The sequence below is a fragment of the Rhinopithecus bieti genome, unplaced genomic scaffold (assembly GCF_001698545.2).
Source record: "Rhinopithecus bieti isolate Rb0 unplaced genomic scaffold, ASM169854v2 scaffold_80089, whole genome shotgun sequence".
NCBI classification, from domain to species: Eukaryota; Metazoa; Chordata; class Mammalia; order Primates; family Cercopithecidae; genus Rhinopithecus; species Rhinopithecus bieti.
Window position 1 is genome coordinate 488,130 of NW_016830445.1, and position 22,712 is coordinate 510,841.

At 41.5% G+C, this 22,712-nt stretch overlaps 1 protein-coding gene across 1 annotated transcript in view; it reads right to left on the reverse strand.

Moving 5' to 3' along the window:
- Window positions 1-20,272, reverse strand: part of MTM1 (myotubularin 1) — a 118,504-nt gene extending 98,232 nt beyond the window's left edge. The window contains exon 1 of the mRNA XM_017865522.1: window positions 20,201-20,272. The gene's annotated coding sequence lies outside the window, so the exon portion shown is untranslated. The remainder of the gene's footprint in view (window positions 1-20,200) is intronic.
- Between the last annotated feature and the right edge of the window lie 2,440 nt (window positions 20,273-22,712).

A 22,712-nucleotide genomic window follows, 5' to 3' on the forward strand; every position in this document is an offset into this window, starting at 1 on the left:
CACAGATGCACTAGAGCTTCTCGATTTGTCTTGGTCACTTCAAATCTTAGGGCTACAGGGTATTTAGTTTGATGATTCCTCTTTGAAAATTGTAAGATGCTATATAGTATTTCATTTAAAATCTCACTCTTCGCATAATTTTGATATTTACAATTTATTTTAAACATAATGATATATGTACCCCTATTTCTTTAAATGCTGCAAAGACCTTTGACTAAACACAATATAATTCAGACCCAGTGGAGAATGCATTTTGAATCATTTTTTCCAGTGGCTAGTGATGGATGTGGGCTGATTTCTTCACCCTATTTCTTGGTCCCCTCACGACAAATGGCACATCTTCAAGACAGCTGATTGGCTTTAGCAGCATGAGCTGTGGCCATGAAACAGGGTAACTTTAGAAATTCTTCTTAAATTGAAAGTGATATGGTAAGTAAACTGTGAGAAAAGTCAGCTACTATCAGGTTATTTGTTTTTAATGTACAAGGGCTACCTAGCAATACTGCACACATTTAAACAGATCACTAAACTCACCAATGGCTTTTTCAACAGTCAAATACCTGCCAGTAAACAAAGTTTTAAAATAGGAACAAGATCAAGTTCCCGTGCATCTGCCAATTCCAAAACTCATGAACCCAGCTGATCTGCTCAATGAAAAAAACTGTATTTTATTGAACTATTTTCCCCTGTGAGAACTATTCACAAAAAGTACATTTTAAATTTATAAGTAAACAGTAACTTCTTTAGCAAAAGTTAAAACAGTAATTGTTGAAGAATAGAAACATGTAAAAAAAAATAGTTATAACTATGATAGTAACAAAGGTGCCAGATCAAAACATCTCCTTACTTTCCAAGAACCTTCTCAGGTCTGAGCTAAAGGACCCCAAAGAAAAGCCCAGGCATTAGGCATTACTAATGAAGATTCTTCCAACCAGAATCAGCAGTGGAGGAGGAGGGAAAAAAAAGGAACTCTAGAGTGGATGTGCATAGTATCTAAAAAACTGAAGAGAGGAGAAAAGGCTGGAGATAACCTGCCATTTGAAACAGTTCCTCTAGGTACTCTCACTTGAAGGCAGAAGTAGGGGCTTTGTTGGCATCTGCTTTGTTGGCATTTACCTGCTTCAAAACATGGAAAGCTTTTCCTGCCCTCTCCCCCGCCCCCCACACACACACCCCCTCTCACTCTCTCTCTACTTCTCTGTACACCATACATATTCCTAATATAGTCAGTCCTCCACATCCAGGAGTTCCACATCTAGTGATTCAACCAATTGCGGATCAAAAATGTTTGGGAAGAAACACAAAAATAACAGTACAACAACAAAAAAATACAAATACAAATAATACAAATAGAAAAAATACAAATAGAAAATAATTCAAATACTAATTTTATTTGTATTTACATAGCATTTCCATTGTATTAGTTATTATAAGTAATCCATAGAGGACTGAAAGTACACAGGAGGATATGCAAGGTTATATGCAAATACTACGCCATTTTATATCAAGGACTTGGGCATCCAAGGATTTTGGTATCCTCGGGGATCCTGGAACCAGTTTCCCACAAATACCAAGGGACAACTGTATTTCATTTCTCACCCTGTACTTATGCCTTGACATTTTGTGTCCCGTCTCTTAGATTTCTAGAACTTCCTAAGGTCAGGGGCCATGTTTTCCATTCTTGCACCAGCACAAAGCACAGTTTGGGTACTCAGTATTCAGTGAAGAAACAAATATAGCATCACCCCCATAAACTTTCATGACTTTAGAGAAGTGAGTCATCAGCCATTAAAGGTACTCCAACCTACCTCCCTAGGGCTGATTTTTATGTTTATAATTCCCTTGCATATCTTTAAAATTTTCCACATATGTATACATTCCTGAATAATGTGATTTTCCATGTTTCTGAAGTTTTATGGAAATGGAATCATTATACATTCTTCTGCCACTTGCTTTTCTCACATAGTGTTATTGAGAGAGTCATAAATGTTGATGCATATAGTTGTGTTCCACTCATTTTCGCAGCTGCATAGCAGTCCACTGCTTTGCACTTGGTTTTTCCATTCTCCTCCCAGTGACCATTTGAGCTGTTTCCAGGTTTCACTATTATAAACAGTGCTGTTATAAGCATCCTTGGAAATGTCTCCCATTCCCAGCATGCATGTAAAACTGTATTTTGTGCCAGATTTTCATATATATATACATAGATTTGCTGCCAGATCAGGTACGGCAAATATATATTTAAATATATAAATTATNTAAACGATGGGCTATATTCCAATAAATTTTTATTTACAAAAACAGGCTGTCACGCCCTGCATTAAACTATTAAAATCATTCCCATGTGAACTGTCTTTAGCCAAAGTACATAATAATCATATTCTCTTAAACTAAAAAACAAGCTATTAACCCCACCATCGAAAGCTTGTCAAAATGCCACGATGCGCACCTACAAAACAGTGTGATACATTTGAAAAAAAGGAAGGGATTCTGTATTCACACCAATTTGTGTTTCAGATCCCAATTCCGTCACTTAATTACTGCAGTTCCCAGTCTATAAAATGGGCATGATACCAGCCCTCACAGTGCTGTCATGAGGAACAGGTAAAATTATACCACAGTAGATGGCACAACAAAGATGCTCAAATACCAGTTCCCTTCCTCCTACCAGAGATGCTTTATGCTTTTTTTTTTTTTTTTTTTTTTGACAGAGTCTCACTCTGTCACCCAGGCTGGAGTGCAGTGGTACCACCTCAGCTCACTGTAACCTCTGCCTCCTGGGTTTGAGTGATTCTCCTGCCTCAGTCTCCCGAGAAGCTGGGATTACAGGTGTGCGCCACCATGCCCAGCTAATTTTTGTATTTTTAGTAGCGACAGGACTTCACCAAGTTGACCAGGCTGGTCTCGAACTCCTGACCTCAAGTGATCCGCCCACATCGGCCTCCTCCCCAAGTGCTAGGATTACAGGCATGAGCCACCACACCCAGCCCAATGAACTCTTAAGTCACTAGAAAAACTGGTGCTAATATGCTAGGCTGGTTGTCCACAAAATATACCATATCCTTGATTGCCTAACCATTCTGCACACAGGTTTTCTAAGATGATCAATCTAATCTTGCCAAGACGCCAATCAGTCTTACAGCAGTTTACCTTCAAATATGCCTCCTTCCATTAAAAAAAGAAAACACTTGACTCCTAGCCCAGGGAAACTTTCTGTGAAATCCTTAACATACAGATCTCATCTCAATACTTTCTCTTCAGGCTCAGGTATCTAAAAATAGGCTAGAAATCTAACTATGTTTACTCCAAAAAAGGATCCCCCAAGTAAGTGGCCTACTGTCCACATAGACACATGTCACAGATGCACTAGAGCTTCTCGATTTGTCTTGGTCACTTCAAATCTTAGGGCTACAGGGTATTTAGTTTGATGATTCCTCTTTGAAAATTGTAAGATGCTATATAGTATTTCATTTAAAATCTCACTCTTCGCATAATTTTGATATTTACAATTTATTTTAAACATAATGATATATGTACCCCTATTTCTTTAAATGCTGCAAAGACCTTTGACTAAACACAATATAATTCAGACCCAGTGGAGAATGCATTTTGAATCATTTTTTCCAGTGGCTAGTGATGGATGTGGGCTGATTTCTTCACCCTATTTCTTGGTCCCCTCACGACAAATGGCACATCTTCAAGACAGCTGATTGGCTTTAGCAGCATGAGCTGTGGCCATGAAACAGGGTAACTTTAGAAATTCTTCTTAAATTGAAAGTGATATGGTAAGTAAACTGTGAGAAAAGTCAGCTACTATCAGGTTATTTGTTTTAATGTACAAGGGCTACCTAGCAATACTGCACACATTTAAACAGATCACTAAACTCACCAATGGCTTTTCAACAGTCAAATACCTGCCAGTAAACAAAGTTTTAAAATAGGAACAAGATCAAGTTCCCGTGCATCTGCCAATTCCAAAACTCATGAACCCAGCTGATCTGCTCAATGAAAAAAACTGTATTTTATTGAACTATTTTCCCCTGTGAGAACTATTCACAAAAGTACATTTTAAATTTATAAGTAAACAGTAACTTCTTTAGCAAAAGTTAAAACAGTAATTGTTGAAGAATAGAAACATGTAAAAAAAAATAGTTATAACTATGATAGTAACAAAGGTGCCAGATCAAAACATCTCCTTACTTTCCAAGAACCTTCTCAGGTCTGAGCTAAAGGACCCCAAAGAAAAGCCCAGGCATTAGGCATTACTAATGAAGATTCTTCCAACCAGAATCAGCAGTGGAGGAGGAGGGAAAAAAAAGGAACTCTAGAGTGGATGTGCATAGTATCTAAAAAACTGAAGAGAGGAGAAAAGGCTGGAGATAACCTGCCATTTGAAACAGTTCCTCTAGGTACTCTCACTTGAAGGCAGAAGTAGGGGCTTTGTTGGCATCTGCTTTGTTGGCATTTACCTGCTTCAAAACATGGAAAGCTTTTTCCTGCCCTCTCCCCCGCCCCCCCACACACACACCCCTCTCACTCTCTCTCTACTTCTCTGTACACCATACCATATTCCTAATTAGTCAGCTCCTCCACATCCGAGGGAGTTCCACATCTAGCTGATTCAACCAATTGGCGGGATCAAAATGTTTTGGAAGGAAACACAAAATAACAGTGACAACAGACAAAAATACAAATACAAATGAATACAAATAGAAAATACAAATAAAAATAATTCAAATTACTATTTTGTATTTGCGTATTTACATAGCATTTCGATTGTTGATTAGTTGATTATAAGTAATCCATAGGAGGACTGAAAGTACACAGGAGGATGTATGCAAGGTTATATGCAAAATACCTACGCCATTTTATATCAAGGACTTTGGGCAATCCAAGGATTGTTGGTATTCCTCGGGGATCCTGAACCAGTTTCCACAAATACCAAGGGACAACTGCTGATTCATTTTCATCACCCTGCCTACTTATGCTTGACATTTTGTGTCCCGTCATCTTAGATTCTAGAACTTCACTAAGGTCAGGGCCATGTTTGTCCATTTCTCTGCACCAGCACAAAGCACAGTTTGGTACTCAGTATTCATTGGAAGAAACCAAATATAGCATCACCCCATGAAAACTTTCTGACTTTGAGAGAAGTGAGTCATCACCATTAAATAGGTAGCTCAACCTACCTCCCTAGGGCTGATTTTTATGTTTATAATTCCCTGTGCATATCTTTAAAATTTTCCACATATGTATACGATTCCTTGAATAATGTGATTTCCCATGTTTCTGAAGTTTTATGGAAATGGAATGCATTGATACATTCTTTGCCACTTGCTTTTCTCACATAGTGTTATTGAAGAGTCGATAAATGTTGATGACCAGTTAGTTGCTGTTCCACTCATGTTTTCAGCAGCTGCATAGGCAGTTCCACTGCTTTGCACTTTGGTTTTTCCATTCTCCTGCCCAGTACCATTTGAGCTGTTTACAGGTTTCACATTAGTAAACAGTGGCTGTTATAAGCATGCCTTGGAAATGTCATCCGATCTCCCAGCCATGAGCATGTGAGAAAGAACTGTATTTTGTTGCCAGTTTTCATTATATATACATAGATTTGCTGCCGATCAGGTCGGCAAATATATATTTAATATATAAATTATAAGATTTATATTTAAATATATAAATATGTATATTTAAATCAAAGTATCTGGAGAAGGTGGATAATGGATGAAAACATAGGCAAATCCACCATTTGAAATGAAATCCCAAGCTTGTCAACACTCTAATTCAAGCAGATGGGCCGTGTATTGGTGTCCCGGGGCTACTGTAAAGAAGTCCCACAAACTGGATGGCCTAAAAGAACAGAAATAAATTATCTCACAGTTCTGGAGTCCTGAAGTCCAAGATCAAGGTGTTGGCTAGGCCATGCGCCATCTGGAGCCTCTAGTGGAGGATGCTTCCTTGCCTCTCCCTAGCTTCTGGTGGTGGCTGCAATCCTTGGCATTCCTTGACTTGCAGCTTCACCACTCCAACCTCTTCCTGTTGGCACATGGCTTTCTCCCTGTGTGTCTGTGTTTTCACATGGTGCTCTCTTCTAAGAACACCAGTCGTGTTGGATGAGGGGCCCACCCTACTCCAGTGCTGCATGACCTCATCTTAACTAACTACATCTGCAATAACACTATTTCCAAACAATGCCACAGTCTGAGGAAATAGGGGCTAATGCTTCAGTATATCTTTTCAGGGGACACAATTCAACCCATAATAGGCAGGAGGTTGGCTACAGAAATTAACAGTCTACAAAATGGTCACGTCGACATATGGTTACACTCAGAACAATTTCATTTGTCAATCTATCTATAAGCATTCAGTGAACACCTATTAAATTAACCAGTACTCAAATAGTAATATGGTTTTTTAGAAGAAATAATGAAATGACAACAAGCCAATCATTCTGAGATACTCCTTACTCAGCATATAGAACTATTTAATCTTCTTTCCAAAGAGTTCACAATCAGTAACTATATAGTGGGCAACTAGGCTGGACTATAATGGAGATTTCCCCTCCCCACAACCAAAAAAAAAAAAACTGAGATAGGTCTTCAAGGAGCTAAAAACTGAGATGGGGAGAAGATGAACAAATGTTTAGATAACAATAAAGATAATGAATATGTATTTAAAAGGTTAAATAGTAATAAAGACAATAACAGAGGTGATACAATTAAAGCAAAACAGATTATCTGCTTATGCTAATTGGTCATTGCTTTCATTTACTGATCATCTACTACCTGTCAGACATTGTTCTAATCACAGATTAAGTCATTTAATCCCCACCAAAACCTTAAAAGGCAACTAGGTATTACTATCATCATATGACAACTGACAAATACAAGGAACAGGAAGGTTAAACAATTTGTCTGCTAATAACTGTCAAAGGTGGAATTGAAATCCAGGCAATCTGACCAGCCCTCTTATCCACTAACAGATAGGTATCTGTCTTTCTCGTTCTGTCATAGATGATCATATTAAAATGAGGACATTATGCCTCCTGCTTGCACAGTTGGATAAAAAATCTTTTCGGAATTTCACCCATGTGATAAAATCTGATGGTCACCAAGAAGAACCCTAGACTTCACTTTAAAGGTGATCAACAAATATTACTTTTTCCCTGGCAATCCAAGTCTGTGAGTCACTGACAAGTACAATCCTTGTTTGTCTACTGAAACTTTCTTTGTTATCCACTTAGTCTTTATTAAAATTATCTTTTAAAAGGAGAAAGTTTTATTACTAGTGCACAAAATACCCCATGAGGTGCAACTATGATGTAATGAGGCATTTGTTAAAAAGCCTGTCAGATCATATATAGCTGAGTTATTCTTCAAAGTAGTCCCTTTTGATGGTGTACACAAATTCCAGCAATGTGGCCACTGTTCAAAGTATTCTTTGAATTATTCTTTTGAAACTGCTTTTGGAATTTAAGGCTACATAAGGTACCATCTCATGAACTTTAACCATATCTCAATTTTTAAACCAAACCCAACGCTCCACACAGCACCGGTGCCCATTCTGTATATTAATAGAGGTGATACAAAATGATTTTGGCCTAGAGGCTTTGAGGATATTTTTTTAAAGGTACCATAGTCTCTGAAGTCAATTCCAAAGAAGAGTTCCAAAATGCACTGAATAATTTGGATTTGGAACTTCCTGACCTTCCTCTACATGGGGCTTTTGGAATGCTGCCTAGGGTCTTTTGATTGTTGAAAATGTTGGGCTTGATACATCTTAATTAGTCCTAATTTGCAAGAGCAGGTTGACCTTGAAGGTTAGCAGAGATAAGCAGTAGGAGTAGTAGTTTGCCCAACAGGCAGTTTGCCATAGTAGAAAAGGAGTATGCACAGGGAATCCCCAAAGACGGCTTAATTAGGATCCCAGGAGAATCAGAAGGAGAAAGACTTGCCATGATCTAGAGAGTATGGACAATAGTTATCTTCCTACTTGGAGCAGTTACTTCTTATTCCAGCCACAAACACAAACAACCAACTATCCTTGTTACAGAAGAAGGTGAAAGGACTGAATGTACATATTTTTATAACTTGGCACTATTGGCAGAGAAGGTTTCACAGATGGGGAAGAAATAACCCAAAGAAAGAAATGAAAAAGGCAAGGAGATGAAGAAGAACCAAAACCAGTTAAAAGAATGGCAAGGAAAGAGAAGATGAAGAAATTCCAGTTCTAAAATAATGATACATGTGAATCTCGCAGAGAATTTCCATGTCTTTTGAAGGAGCAGTATATGCTGCTCCACAGAAGAATAAAAAGAATTCCCAAGCTCCAGATGGAAATTCTGTTATCGACACTAGGAGGAAAAGCTGGGTAGTGGTGGTTAAGAATGGGTATAAATGTGGTGATATGTATAGTCAGTAAGACTATTCATGAGGTGTGCTATCTTCCCGAAGACTGTATCTGAGACGTGGCTTCTATTAACGTAATTCAACATCTATCCATGATTTAAAAAAAAAAACCCTCAGGAAATCAGGAATTGTCAAGGGCACCTATGAAAAACCTTCAGCTGACATCACAAGTGAGAAAGTATTTCTTCTTTCACCAATAAGAGTGGGAACAAGGCAAGGATGGTCACTGTTATCACTCGTATTTAACATCTTTTAGAGCTTCTAGCAAGTTCAAAACATACAACATATTGGAAAGAAGAAGTAAAACTGTATTTACAGACAACATAATCATGTATGCAAAGAAAAAAATCCTAAGAATACTACAAAAAAACTATTAGAATAAGTAAATTTAGTAAGGCTGCATAAAACACAAAGCCAGTATAAAAATTAATTATATTTGTACTGTTAGCAATGAACATATGAACACTGAAATATAAAAATACTGGCCCAGTGCTGTGGTTTATGCCTGTAATCTCAGTACTTTGGGAGGCTGAGGCAGGAGAACCACTTGAGCCCAGGAATTTGAGACTAGCCTAGGCAATACAGCAAGACCCTATCTCTACAAAACATAAAAAAAAAAAAAAAAAAAAATAGCTGGGCATGGGGGCAATGCACTGTAGTTTTCAGCTACTCAGAGGCTGAGAGGGAGGATCACTTTAGTCCAGGTGTTGAGGCTACAGTGAGGCACCATTCATGCCACTGCACTCCAGCTTTAGGTGCAGAATAAGGACCCCTGTCTCAAAAAATTTTTTATTTTAAAAATGTCATTTGTAATACCAAAAAATGCAAATATTTAGGGAAACACTGAACAACAATACGGTACAGAATTCATACACTGGAAAACTCAAAACACTGCTGAGATAAACTTAAAGACTAATTACATGGAGAAATATTGCATGCTCAGGGCTGGCGCCGGTGGCTCACACCTGTAATCCAGCACTTTTGGGGGCCGAGGCGCAGATCACCGGAGGTGGGGAGTTCAAGACCAGCCCGCCAAACATGGAGAAATCCCGTCTCTACTAAAAATTACAAAAATTAGCTGGGCATGGTGGCAGGCGTCTGTAATCCCAGATACTCGGGAGGCTGAGGCGGAGATCGCTTGAACCTGGGAGGTGGAGGTTGGCAGTGAGCTGAAGCATCGCACACTTGCACCCAGCCTGGGCACCAAAAGCAAAACTCCATCTCAAAAAAAAAAAAAAAAAATATATATATAGTATATATATATATAAAAATATAATAGCATAATCATGTAAATATATATATCATTATATATCTCACATGCTCTTTTAAGGATCAGGACTCATTAATTGTCATGATGTCAATATTGATCTACAAAGTCAATGAAATCCTTATCAAAATCCCAACAGCCTTTGACAAGATGATTCCAAAATTTGTATAAAGGCAAGCAACCCAAGAATACTTCAACATCTCGAAGAAAAAAAAAAAAATTGCAGTACTTCACTACCTGATCCCACAGACTTATTACAATGCCTCAGTAATCAAGATACTGCAGTACTGGTATAAGGATAGACATACAGATCAATGGAACAGAACAGAGACTACAATTAGGCCCTTCTTTTTGAGGTCCTAGCAATGGTCAATTGATTTTCAACAAAATTACCAAAATATGTGGGCCTTTTCCCACAAATGATGCTGGAACAGTTTGATGTCCATATGGAAAAATAAATGAATCTTGACTCTTACTTAACAAAATATACAAAATTAACATGAAATGGAACATAGACATACTAGTTTTATGTTGCTGAATAACAAACTTAGCAGCCATAAACAGCACACATTTATCATCTCACAGTTTCTGTGGGTCAGGTGTCCAGGCACAGCTTAGCTGGGTCCTCTGCTCAGGGTCTCACAAAGTTGCAATCAAGGTATTGGCCAGTCTGCATTCTCATCTGGAGGCTCAACTGGGGAAAATCTGCTTCCAAGTTCAGAGTGTTGGCAGAACTCATTTCCTTGAGGCTGCATGGTTGAGGGCCCTGGCTTTTTGCCAAGCAGCTTTTAGGTCCTAGAGACCACCTACAGTTCCTTTCTATGTGGCCTTCCTCAATGTGGCTGCTCACATCAACAAGTCAGCAAGGAGAATCTCACCTCAGGGAGGACCCAGACCTTCTTTTAAGGGTTTTGGGCTGATTAATTCAGGCCTACCCAGGATAATTTCTCTTCTGATTAACTCAAAATCTACTGGTTGTGACCTTAATTATATCGGTAGAATTCCTACACTTTTTCCATATTCTAGTCTATATTCTAGAAGCAAGTCACAGGCCCTGCTCACACTCAAGGGAAGGGGATTACACAGGTATAAACACCAGGGGTGGGAAAGATCTGTCTGCCAAAACAGATCTAAACATAAGAGCAGGACTAAAAAAGTTCTGGAAGGAACACAGTGGAAAATTTTTGTGAATGTAGGTTAAGATTTCTTAAAACACAAAAGCTCAAACCATAAGAGGGGAAAAAATAAATAGGACTTCATCAAAATTAAAAATCCTTGCTCTTGCACAGAGGCACAGTTAAGAAAATGAAAGGCAAACCACAGTTTGAGAGAAGATGCTTGCAAATCACATATCTGATGAAGTACTTGTATCCAGAACATACAAAGAACCCTCACAACTTCAGACAGACAATCCAATTTAATAAGAAATGGGCAAAAGATTTCAGCAAATACTTCACCAAAGAAGATAAACTTAATGGCCAAACAAGCACATGAAGACATGCTCACTATTACTAGTCACTAGGAATTTGTAAGTTAAAAATACAATGAGATACCATTATACACCCAAATGGCTAACATTTTAAAGGCAGACAAAGCCAGTAGGAATGTAAAGTGGCACAACGGCATGGCCACTTTGGAAAACAGTTTGACAGTTCCTTGTAAAGTTACACATACACTAAACATATGGCCCAGCAATGCCACACCTAAGTATTTACACAAAGCAAATAAAAACATGAGTCCACATAAAGACCTGTATGTGAATGTTCATGGCAGCTTTTTTTCAAAATGGCCAAAAACTGAATTAACTCAAATGATCAACTACTGAATGAATAAATTACATTATAACCATACTATGGAATACTACTCAGCAACAGAAAGGAACTGCTGATACATGCAACAACACAAAAATGAATATAGAAAGCAGTATGCTAAGTGAAAGAAGCCAGCCACAAAAATACCACATAAGCCCATCCTTGACAAATTTCAAAGAACTACGAGTGTTCACATCACATTCTTTCACCATAATGCAGTTAAGTTGTAAATCAGTTTTGAAAATACCTAGAAAATATATTTGTAAGTAAAATGTACTTCTAAACAGCTCACGCGTGAATGAAATAAAATAGAAATTAGAATATATTACAACTAAATAATCATGAAAACACTGTTTTGAAACATCCACACAGCAGAATAAATCTAAAGAAAGGAGGGGAAAATGAAGAATGATTCCTGGTATATACTTTAAGTGAAAAGGGCGAGAGGCTGAATAATGAAATATGTTTTTGTGCAAGAAAAGGGGAAAATACATGTATGTGCTTGTTCAAATTTGCAAAAGATACTTAGAAGAACAAACTAATAAAACCGATCATCTACGGGGGGAAAGGAAACAGAATAGCCGGTCAGAGATGGGGTGAAAGCCTTCTGAATGTACCTTGATATAAACTGGACTTTAAAATCATACAAAGTTTTACTCATTAAAATTAATCAAAAAAGCAGGGGAAAAGCCCTAAAATGGAAACAAATGAACATAATTATATTATCAAGTTGGTGCCATAACTACAACTGACAAACCTCTGGTTAGACTAATAAAAAAGGAGAGCACAAACAAACAATAGTAGGATGCAGGAATGAACAGACAGACACAGCTATAGATTTGGCAGACATTAGCTGGTAGTTTAAAATCTTCCAGGCCCAGGCAACTCCATGTGCAAGTTCTAGCAACATTCAAGGAACCAGTAACTCCAATCTTATACAAACTTCCAGAGAACAGAAAAAGGGAATACCTCAACTCACTTTACAAGGCTAGCATAATCATGATACTAAACCAGACCAAGACAGCACAGGAAAACTAATACCAAATCTTATGTGTATAAGATTTAAAAATCCTAAAGAAAATATTAGCAATCAAACCCAGCAGTAAGAAAGAACATGACCCTGTTGAGTTTATCCCAGCAATACAAACTTAGTTAATGCTACAAAGTTATATCAGAAAATCCCTTAAAATAGCCCACCACATTAACAAGTTCAAGGACAGAAAACACATGTTCTCCCTCACCCCTGTAATCCTAAGCACTTTGGGAGGCTGAGGCGGGAGAATTGCTTGAGGCTAGGAGTTTGAGACCAGCATGGGTAACAAAGTAACAAGCTCTCTCTACAAAAGACAAACCAAAACCTATCTCCATAAAGGAAGAAAAGGGGTTTGATAAAATTCAACATCCACTTATGACCGAAAAAAATGTACACTAGAAGTGCACCCATACAAAACCTAAAGTAAATATAATACTTGATGGTGAAACATTGAAAGCACGAGCCTTCTCGAGTGAAGATCTTGGGCCCCACCCCAGAACTACTGAATCAGAAACTCCAGGCAGGACGCCAGGAATCTGTCGTTTTGCAAAAACCCCTCCGGTGATGATGATGCGGCTTGGTGCTCTGAGTGGGAGCCACAGAGCAGCACTGTTGGCATCACCTGGGAGCTTGATGGAAATGAGAAGAAAAAGCTCTCCGGGCCCATCCTGGAACCACTGAGTCAGACTCTGTTTCAACTCGAAGTCCACGTGATTCATAAGGCAACGAAGTTGGAGAAGCGCTCCTAGTGCTGCTGCACGCTGGGACCACTTTTTAAAAATACAGATGTCAGAGTCTCAGCCCAGATCAATTAAGTTCGAATATCTGTGGGCAATGCCCAGGGAAGCAAGTATTTAAAACTCCCCAAGTGATTCCAATGAGCAGCAGGAAAGGCAGTCCCCTGGTCCGTGGTATTCCCTCTAGGACGAAACTTCTGTTTAGGGACTCTGCACCCTCTCTGAAAAGCCAGAGAAGAAAGAGGCATTCTTCGAGTTCTTTGAAGTTCCCCCCAAGAAAGAAGGCTGCATTTCAAACATATACCAATGGTGCCTTTTTAATATGGCTTACAAAACTGAAAACTGAAACTGAGAAAAAACCCTGTAGTCATGAGAGCTGCAGGAAGTTGCAGCAGAGGCTGCAAACCCAGAAGTCAGACTTACCTGGGTTCAAATCCTGATATTGCTGCTTCCTAAACGCTTCAGCTTAGACCTAACCTCTTTGAAACTCAGTGGGGATCTTACCTCAAAGCGATGCTGTGAGGATTCATATGAGACATGATGTAAAAGCACTGGGCTAAGGACTTGGCAAAGATTACACCTAATGTTAAGGTTCAGTTATGGCTGAGGCGGCTATTGCAGCATTGACAGTGAATCTAATGAAATCCTCAGCAAATCAAGACCAAACGTATCTCTCCACAGCTGTAGCTCCTGAACACTGGGAATGTGGCTAATCTAAACTGAGATGGGCTATAATGTTAAAATATACACTTGATTGACAATTTAGTATCAAAAAAGGAAAAACATGTCATTATTATGTCGATGACATGTTGAAATATTATGCACATGCTCTGTGTTAAATATATTAAAATTGATTTCACCTGTTTCTTTACTTGTTCAAAGTGGCTACTAGAAAATTTTAAATTACACATTCTCTATTGGCTAGTGCTATCTTAAAGGACTGGGAAGCCAGGATATGAGCTGGTACTATTAGACTATTTCCGAACTTTAATTTACTGCCAAATCACCTGGGAGTCTCATTAAAATTCACATTCAACCTGAGGAATCAGTGGCAGGTCTCAGTGGGTGAGGATGGGGCTTGAAATTCTGCCTGTCTCACCAGCTCCCGGGGAGCAAGGGCAATCTCCATCAATCAGAAAAACCTGTTTCATGCCATAGGCGTAATGGGAATCTCTGGGGAGATTATTAGAGTTGATATAGTGAATGAAGGACATGTCCAGCAGGGAGTTAGACTCAGCTTCAACTTTGAAAAAATCAGTTCTCTCTCCAAGCAAGGGATTCAAAGAGGTGGGGGCCAGCGCCAATGGTCAGTCCTCCCTTTGTGAGGGCAACAGGGACCTGTGCTTTCTCTCCCAGATCCAGAACCACTGACATGGGCAAGGAACACCTCAGAACCAGGAAACTCAAAATGGAATACTGGCTGGGGTTTCTCATATCCTGCTAGTCACATAACCTGTGTTAACCGCAGCGCCCTCCTGGGGTCTCACTGAAACCAAGTGCAAACTTTCCTTCCTACTGTTATCCACAGACAGTACTGACACGCAGGTATATTTCATGTCATGGCCAAGTGTCACTGCTGCGCAGGCAGGTACATTTCTTATTTCAGTAAAACAGCTTGGGCCAATTCCAGGCCTGCTGGAATCCAGCATAGTACCTATTCTCCTAAATCCCCACCTAAGTCATCTCAGGGCCACGAAGCAATTTAGAAGTCATATAAGGGAATTTAAAACACCACCACCTGATGCTAAGAATCTCCCTTACAACCCACCTCTGCCTCTACAGCTCCCAAGAAGGGGAAAGGATAAACTGATGTAGCAAATCCATTACATTCCAAGCCAAAGAGGCTCCGAGAAATAAACAATGCCTTCCTTCTCACAAAAAAGTCAAAGAGCATCGCTATCAAAATAATAAACAATTATCACACTGCTAAAGAAAGGATCGCCTGCTGTGCTGTCAGGTTTGGAGGCCAAGCGGGGATAAGGAGGCTGAATTGAACGCTTACAAACAACCTTTTATTTTTACTTTCAATTATTCCCCTTCAACTACCCAAACCATACTAGCGGTAAAGCAAAAGCACAAACTAATCGTACTCAAATGCTCATGCCAGAGGGTTCAGAAAATCAAGAAGCTGAGAAGAAAAGAGCTGGCAAAGACAGATGACTGATTTCACAGAACTTTCTCATTTCTATTTTGATCACGGCAGAAAGGTTAAGCAACAGCTCCCATTTCATTCTGCAGACAGGGGAGCATCATCTCTAGACATGCCCCCAACAGACACTGCGCTTAAATGAATCATGTCGTGAACAGTTCTAGCTGGCTCCTTTGTCTAGTTCCAAGTTAAATAATGTTTTTTACTGAAATGCTCCTAGCTCTGTGGTTATAGGACCATCTTAGGTTTCAGGACAATCAGAAAAATATCTTCCAACCTCAGCCCTTTTTATAAAGTTACAAGCATAGAAAACGAAAAACCATACTGAAACTACTGTAGCGAGTGTACCTATTAAAGACAGTCAAGGAACAGCAATACTAAACTAATACAGTACATGAAAATTGCAAAGCTGCAACTATATAGAGACATTCAGGCATTGCTGAGACACAGCTTTAACGGCAGAAAGGCCCACTCAGGCGGCCACCCTGTTCGAGCAAGGATCGATTCGTGTGACAGAGCCTGGAGACTATCAATGATCTCTTCCCCAGAGGCCTGGATCGCTTTTCATTGTAACCCCAGAAGCCACAAGCATCCAGTTCTAGTAAGGACTGAGGAGCTGCGGTCAGCGTCTTGACTGCGAAAAGAGAAAGTCTTCCATTCTGGAGACACTTGTGAGAGAGGCAGGCAACACTCCCTGAGCGCTGAGGGCTTCGCTTTGCCTGCTCGTCCTGTGATTGTTGTCTATACAACTACTACCATTTTCAGGAATACCACGAATAATGAAAAACTTGTCTATGGTATACCAGTGACATCAGGCCCATATAAAGACGGCATATAAATACCTGCATATTTTAGAATGATGAACAAAAGAGGGAGATTGAGGCAGAGAGGCCACACCTACAGCCACCAGGCGAAGAGGGGAAGATACTCCAAGAACGAGGAAACAACTCCCTCTTTATACCAGTTCTCCAAAGTAGCAACTGCTTATACAACACATTCATGCAGATATAATAATGCCTGCAAAACTTTTACAAAAGGTCTCTGATGATATTTGATTCCCTGAAGAACTCTGGAAACTTGGCCAGGACAGGTTCTTACAGCCTCTATCCTTACCAGATCGGAAAGAGCGCCACCCAGCAGAAGGTCTAAATGACTTGTCCAGTGACACACGAGGTTAAGGAAGAGCAAATGGCGACCTGAACTCAGCTTCTGTAATCCAAATAGAGGGAAAAGCTCTTCTATCACCTCACACTAAGAACAAGGAGGCTCAGGTTTACCATAGTTCCTCTTGGTAGCAAATAGAAAGCACTAGTAGCTACCAATTGCCAATATATCTAAAGAGATGCCGTCCACATTCTTAAAAAAGAAAGAAGAGGTGAGATTGTCGTGGTACTCACTGGCTGGAACAAAATACACTGCAAAGGATTCTCCAGATGCAAAACCCTCTCCCCCAACTACTGGATGACAACCCGACCTAAACTCCAGTAACTCCTGCCTGCGGTCTCCACGCGTACATTCTCACTTTCAAGCGCAGACAAACTAGAGACCTCTCTTGCTCTGATTACTGTTTGGAGCAACAAAAATGTGGCCTCAAGAGGAATTTTCTAGAATCCAACATGGTAAAGGGAATATAGCACTGCAAGGAACTGAGGGCACTGCTGCCAGGGTCGGCCTGCGAAACCAAAAGCTCGTTGCCAACATGCGAAATGGCAGAGAGGAATGTCGGAGAAAAGCAAGGCCCTACTGGCATTCCAAAAAGTTCTATGAAAGACATAGCTGCATGATTAATGGTTTTCTCTTAAAACACAGAAGAGTTCCATATCGTTTCAAGTCAGATAACAGCCTTTTCTTGGAGGGTGTCTACTAGATGCAAGACACTTTTCTAAGCCACTAACATAAGATTATTCACTCGAGTCCTATCCAGCCCGCACCCTTTGCAGGAAAAGGTACTCATTATATTTTTCAATTTGACAGGTAAGGAAACTAAGGCACAGGACAGTAAGTTAAGCTGTGCCTAAGGTCACACAGATAAAATTTGAGGGGCCAGGATTCAAATTGGGTTCAGGCTGCCCAACTCCGAGGGACGTCCAAAATCCTTGTAAGCAAGTGGACAGTTCCCTGTACCCCTCCATCTGCCCAAAAAGGAAATAAAAACTAGAAAACTAGAAAATAATGAAAGCAGAACTCAAGAGGTCCGAAAACAGGAAAGGAAAATTACTAAAGACATAATGAAGAAAATCTATTATTGGTTATAAAATCGAATAAAGCTTTAGAAATAAATGAGAAAACTCCAGACTTTTGAAATGCTCTGGTTACCCTTTTAAGAATGTCACCCTAGTTCATTGCGTTTGAAGAGTCTCCCACTTTTCTCTTTATTTTGTGAGCCCTCAATAAGAGCAAGAACCATGTGTTTTCAGTGGTTCCTAAGTAACTACACTTTGTGAATCTGCCTCTCATTTTGGAACAAAAAATATTAAAGTATTTTTTGTAACTTTAATTATTTTTCAGACCTGTAAAAAATTAAAAATTTGCTTTGAAGCCATTGAACATACAGAATATGAGATAACTTAGAAGGTATTAAATCAATGAACTTTTACAGTCAACTCTCATTAATGCCATTTTATTAGTGAGCACTCTTGTTCCTAAGAAGTTGAGTGCTTCTTTTCTCTTGAGCTATTTCAAAATTAACTAGTTTCTTTACAAACCACACAACTCAAGGACTGATGATCATTTCAGATAAGAGGTTCACAGTACAAACCATTGCACAGGAAGAGAAACCCTTGTGCAAGGTAGCCTGAGAGTCCAGCAGACACTGGAATGAAATCAACATCCAATACTGACCTCAGCAGAGCTTTCTGTAGCTACAGTGAGCTATCTAACTATGAAAACAGCAAAAGATTTGAAAAATACCTCTCTAGGTGTTTGAAATCACTCACTGTTTGTATGTAAGAGGGAGGGAAATATGAGTAAAAATGAGGCTGGGATGAGCTTACCATCTAAAAGACACTCATTGGAGAAATGATGACTCCAAAAAATCTCTTTGATTCAGAGATTTACTTTTGGATTTATTTCCTCTAATGGAGCAGCAGCTGGCAATCTAAAACTAGAAATTCAAAGTAATGCCCAAGTCATTCTCAATCACGCCAGCCTGTTTTACTGTCATTGTAAGGTTTCAGAGCTCTATTTTTTCTCATAGCGCTCATCTCTGCCAGAAAATATATCATTGTTTATTTTTTTTATTGTGTGCCTCCCCACATATAAACTCTATAAGGCAGGGACCTCAGCAGTGGGGCTCTTTGCTGTCTTCCCAGTGCTCACCGTTGGCACTCGTGTGTTTGATGAATGAATGAAACCATCGACAACTTAATAAATGTAGTTAGAACTTTAAAGAGACCAATCACTTACTAACCACACTAGAATCCACAAGCATCCGTGAATGTTATCCACCCTCAAGCACCCTGGGAGGCTACTATACACTGGTGCTGCAGGCAGCACCACTGGTTCAAATCTCCCCCATGCTGTGGAATCTCTTTAGATTTGATTTTGTGAAACAGCCAAAAGCCATTCAGAATCAAATCTGGTGAATACATGACAGTGCCCAATAGATATGTTGGATGAAAGCAAACGTGTCTGCAAAGTAACAGGCCTGATTGTCTTATTTGGCTGGTAAACCGATTTTGAAGGAAATTCAAAATGGTCTGCAGTCTAGCAAAATTGCTGGCTCAGTCTCAAGACTAAGTTGGTCATTTCACAAGGAATAAAACTGAGCTGTGGTAAAAAGAATCCAGAGTAGACAGACACCAAGACACCCCCAGAGAGCTGGCTTGTGATATTAGCTTTGCCATTAAGTTGCCCTGAAGCCCGGGACATTAGTTACCCTCTCCGGGCCTCAGTTCCCCCATCCAGGGAACAAATGAACAAGTAAACTTTAGGGTGCCAGTCAATTCTAAAATGCTGTAATTTTATTCTTGGGAAGATCTGGTGTATCTGTTTCAAAATCAGTCGCAAACCACTTCGCCTCAAACGATGCGTGCGTATAAAGCTCTAATATAATTTTTGCAGCAGATTCACTTCTTACTTGCTTGGGCAAATACTAAAATTAGTTTTCACTTCCTGAGCGCAGCAAAAGACAGTTAAGGGAGGCAACCCGGCCAAAGGCGCTTGCTCGTGCCCGTGCATACTTCCGACTGCGTATCAGGGAACTAACCGTTCCCTCTAAGATCTTCCCTCAACTGTTGCAAAAGCAGATAAACCTCTCGTGTGTGACACAGAAACACTGGCCAAGAGCGACCATCGAGGCTTCGCGGCCAGTGTCGGGCTGCGGCCGCTCCGCAGGGCCCACTGGGGATGCGGCGGACGCCCGCTCCGCGCAGAGGGCCAAAGCGAGGACCAGCCGCGGAGCGTCGCCGGGGAGGCAGGGCGGACGCCCGGCCCACTCACCGCCCCGGGACGGGGAAGCAAAGTCCGGGCAGTGGCTGAGACGTCCGCCCCCAGCTCCACGGCCAGCCAACCCCTACCCCCGTCCCGACCTTCGCCCGCTGCCGGCCGGCCACCTTGGGCGGGGAGAACGGGGGAAAGCCGGAGGTACCTGCCTGCTGCTCCCTGGCCTCAGCCCTGCCCCACAGGGACAGCGACGGCGCTTGGGCGAAACCCCCACCCAACCCTGCCGGTGCGGCGAGGCCCCGCGCGACCCGCTGGCCCAAGGAGTCCCAACTTCCTCCTCCCGATCCCCTCACCACGGGTCCCCGCAGTGCCCGGCTCCGAGCCAGGCCAGCCGTGAGCGCGCACCCACCTCGGGCTCCGGGCGCCACCGCCGTTGCCAGGCTGCTCGGCTCCCGGGCCCTGCTCCGCCCCCTCTGGGGTCCGCCCCTACGGCCTGCCCGCCCCGGCCACCGCCCGCTGCCCTCCTCCCCGTGCCGGTTGGCGAGACTGCATCACGTGACGGGGCAGGGGGCAGGAAGAGTGCGCCGGGTCGACCCGGGGAGCAGCTCCGAGGGGCGGGGCTCTTCGCCCGCGAGGCTGCTGGGAAGCCCATTTTGAAGGGTGCGACGCATGAGGCAGCTGGGAATTGTAGTTCGCAATATGGTGCTGGGGATGGGCGGGGCCAAGATGCTAGGGACCATCCCTGTAAGGGAAGTTGGAATGGGCGCCGGGCGGAGGCGGCTGGGAAGCGTAGTCCCGGGACCCTTGTCTGGGTCTCCCTCTTTTTCTTCAGTAAAGGGGAAATCCAGAGGGAAAACTTCTCTACATAAGATTTTAGCGGATGCCACTAAATTGAGCTATTATTGGGTACACAGGGTTGGCTGCGTAAAGTTGAGATAGTATAAGGGAAAAAGAAATTTCACTGACTCTGATCAGTGACTCTGGAGCAGGATCTGCAATTCACAAACTCAACTAACAGCTGGGATGTCCCTCAGCTGTGCCAGCACCTTTCCAAGAACGCAATTGAGACTTAGTGAACGGAAACATTTCAGTCCAAAATTCCTTCTACTTTTTGAGGTTTGGGTCAGACAACTATTGATACAGTAAAAGAAAGGGACAGGAAAAGAGAAGGAAGGCAAACGTCAAGAAGATAATTCATTCTGTAATCAAATAAAACAATCTGGGATTACCTCTGTAATCCCAGCAGCACTTTGGGAGGCTGAGGCAGACGGATCATCTGAGGTCAGGAGTTCGAGACCAGCCTGGACAACATGGCGAAACCTCATCTCTACTAAAAATACAAAAATTAGCCAGGCGTGGTGGCAGGTGTCTGTAATTCCAGCTGCTCGGGAAACTGAGGCAAGAGCATCGCTTGAACCCGAGAGGGAGAGTTTGCTGTGAGCTGAGATGGCACCACTGCACTCCAGCCTGTGTGACAAAGCGAGACTCCGTCTCAAAAAAAAAAGAAAAGAAAAGACAACCTGGCACATAGAAAAATGAGCATAATATTCTTTGTACTGCATAATACTTATACGTGAGCAGTTCGAGTAAATAGGATGACTTTATCATGGCCTGTTTTTTTCTCTTGTATGTGTTAGTTCTCCAGCATCTAAAAACAGCATTTTACCTGATACCAGTGTATATGTGTACATGTGTTTTCCATAGTCACACACATATACATATATTCATATATCATTATTTATATATACATATATATGCTGTATTGAAGAGTCTAGACTTCTTAGATGAGTAACAAAGCCATCCAGAATCCAACCCAACCCACTCTTTAGCCACTTCTCCCAGTGTGCCTCTTTTTGCTCTTCACCCCAAGCTCCCAGGGAACTTGATGCACCAGGTTTTTTCTTGCCTCCAGCCCTTTGCACTTGGTCCTCTCTCCTGGATTTGCCAAACACCTGGAAAGACAGCAGAATAGCAGCTGCTCCTGGGCCCCCGCACAATTAGAAGTCTCCCCCACCCTTCTTGTTGTACTGACGTCATCATTTGCTTACACATCTACTCTGCCAACTCCCCTCCCCAGACTATGAACTCCTTTGAATCTCATTCACTTTTGTGCTGGATTTCAAAGCATGCTCAGTAAATTTGCATGCTAGAGAGGCTCCCTGGTGGGCTGCTGAATAACTCTAGATTCCTAGTATCTGTGAATCTTAGGGCAGAGGGATAGAGGAAAATGGGGATGGGTGGAGGGAGGGCAGCAGCTGCCTGGGATACCTTGCATATAATAGGCCTGGTTAAGTGTCCCAAGATGAGGCCAAAGCTTTTTGCTGGAGCTGGGAGGAGCTGGGGGTTGGGAGGTGGGAAAGGTGCAGAGCAGGGATGGTTTCATCCTAAGAAGCTAATTCCTGAAGAAGATTTCTCCAGGGTCCAGCCCCAGCCCAGCCCCACCTCTAGAAAGATGCAATTCAACCAGAAAGGGCCAGTAGAGAAGACTAGCCTTTGGCCTGTGAAATGGAGAGAGTAACCCCTGCCATGCCTGTCTCACGGTGTAGGTGAAGAGATCAAATGAGGCAACAGATGAGGAAGCACTTTGAAAACTGTAAAGGTTGTACACTATGGGCTGGGCACAGTGGCTCAGGCCTGTAATCCCAGCACTTTGGGAGGCCGAGACGGGCGGATCACTTGAGGTCAGGAGTTCGAAACCAGCCTGGCCAACATGGTGAAACCCCGTCTCGACTAAAAATACAAAAAAATTAGCCAGGCATGGTGGTGGGCACTTGTAATCCCAGCTACTCGGAGGCTGAGGCGGGAGAATTACTTGAACCCGGGTGGTGAAGGTTGCAATGAGCTGAGATTGCACCACTACACTTCAGCCTGGGTGACAGAGTGAGATTCCATCTCAAAAAAAAAAAAAAAAAAAAAGGTTT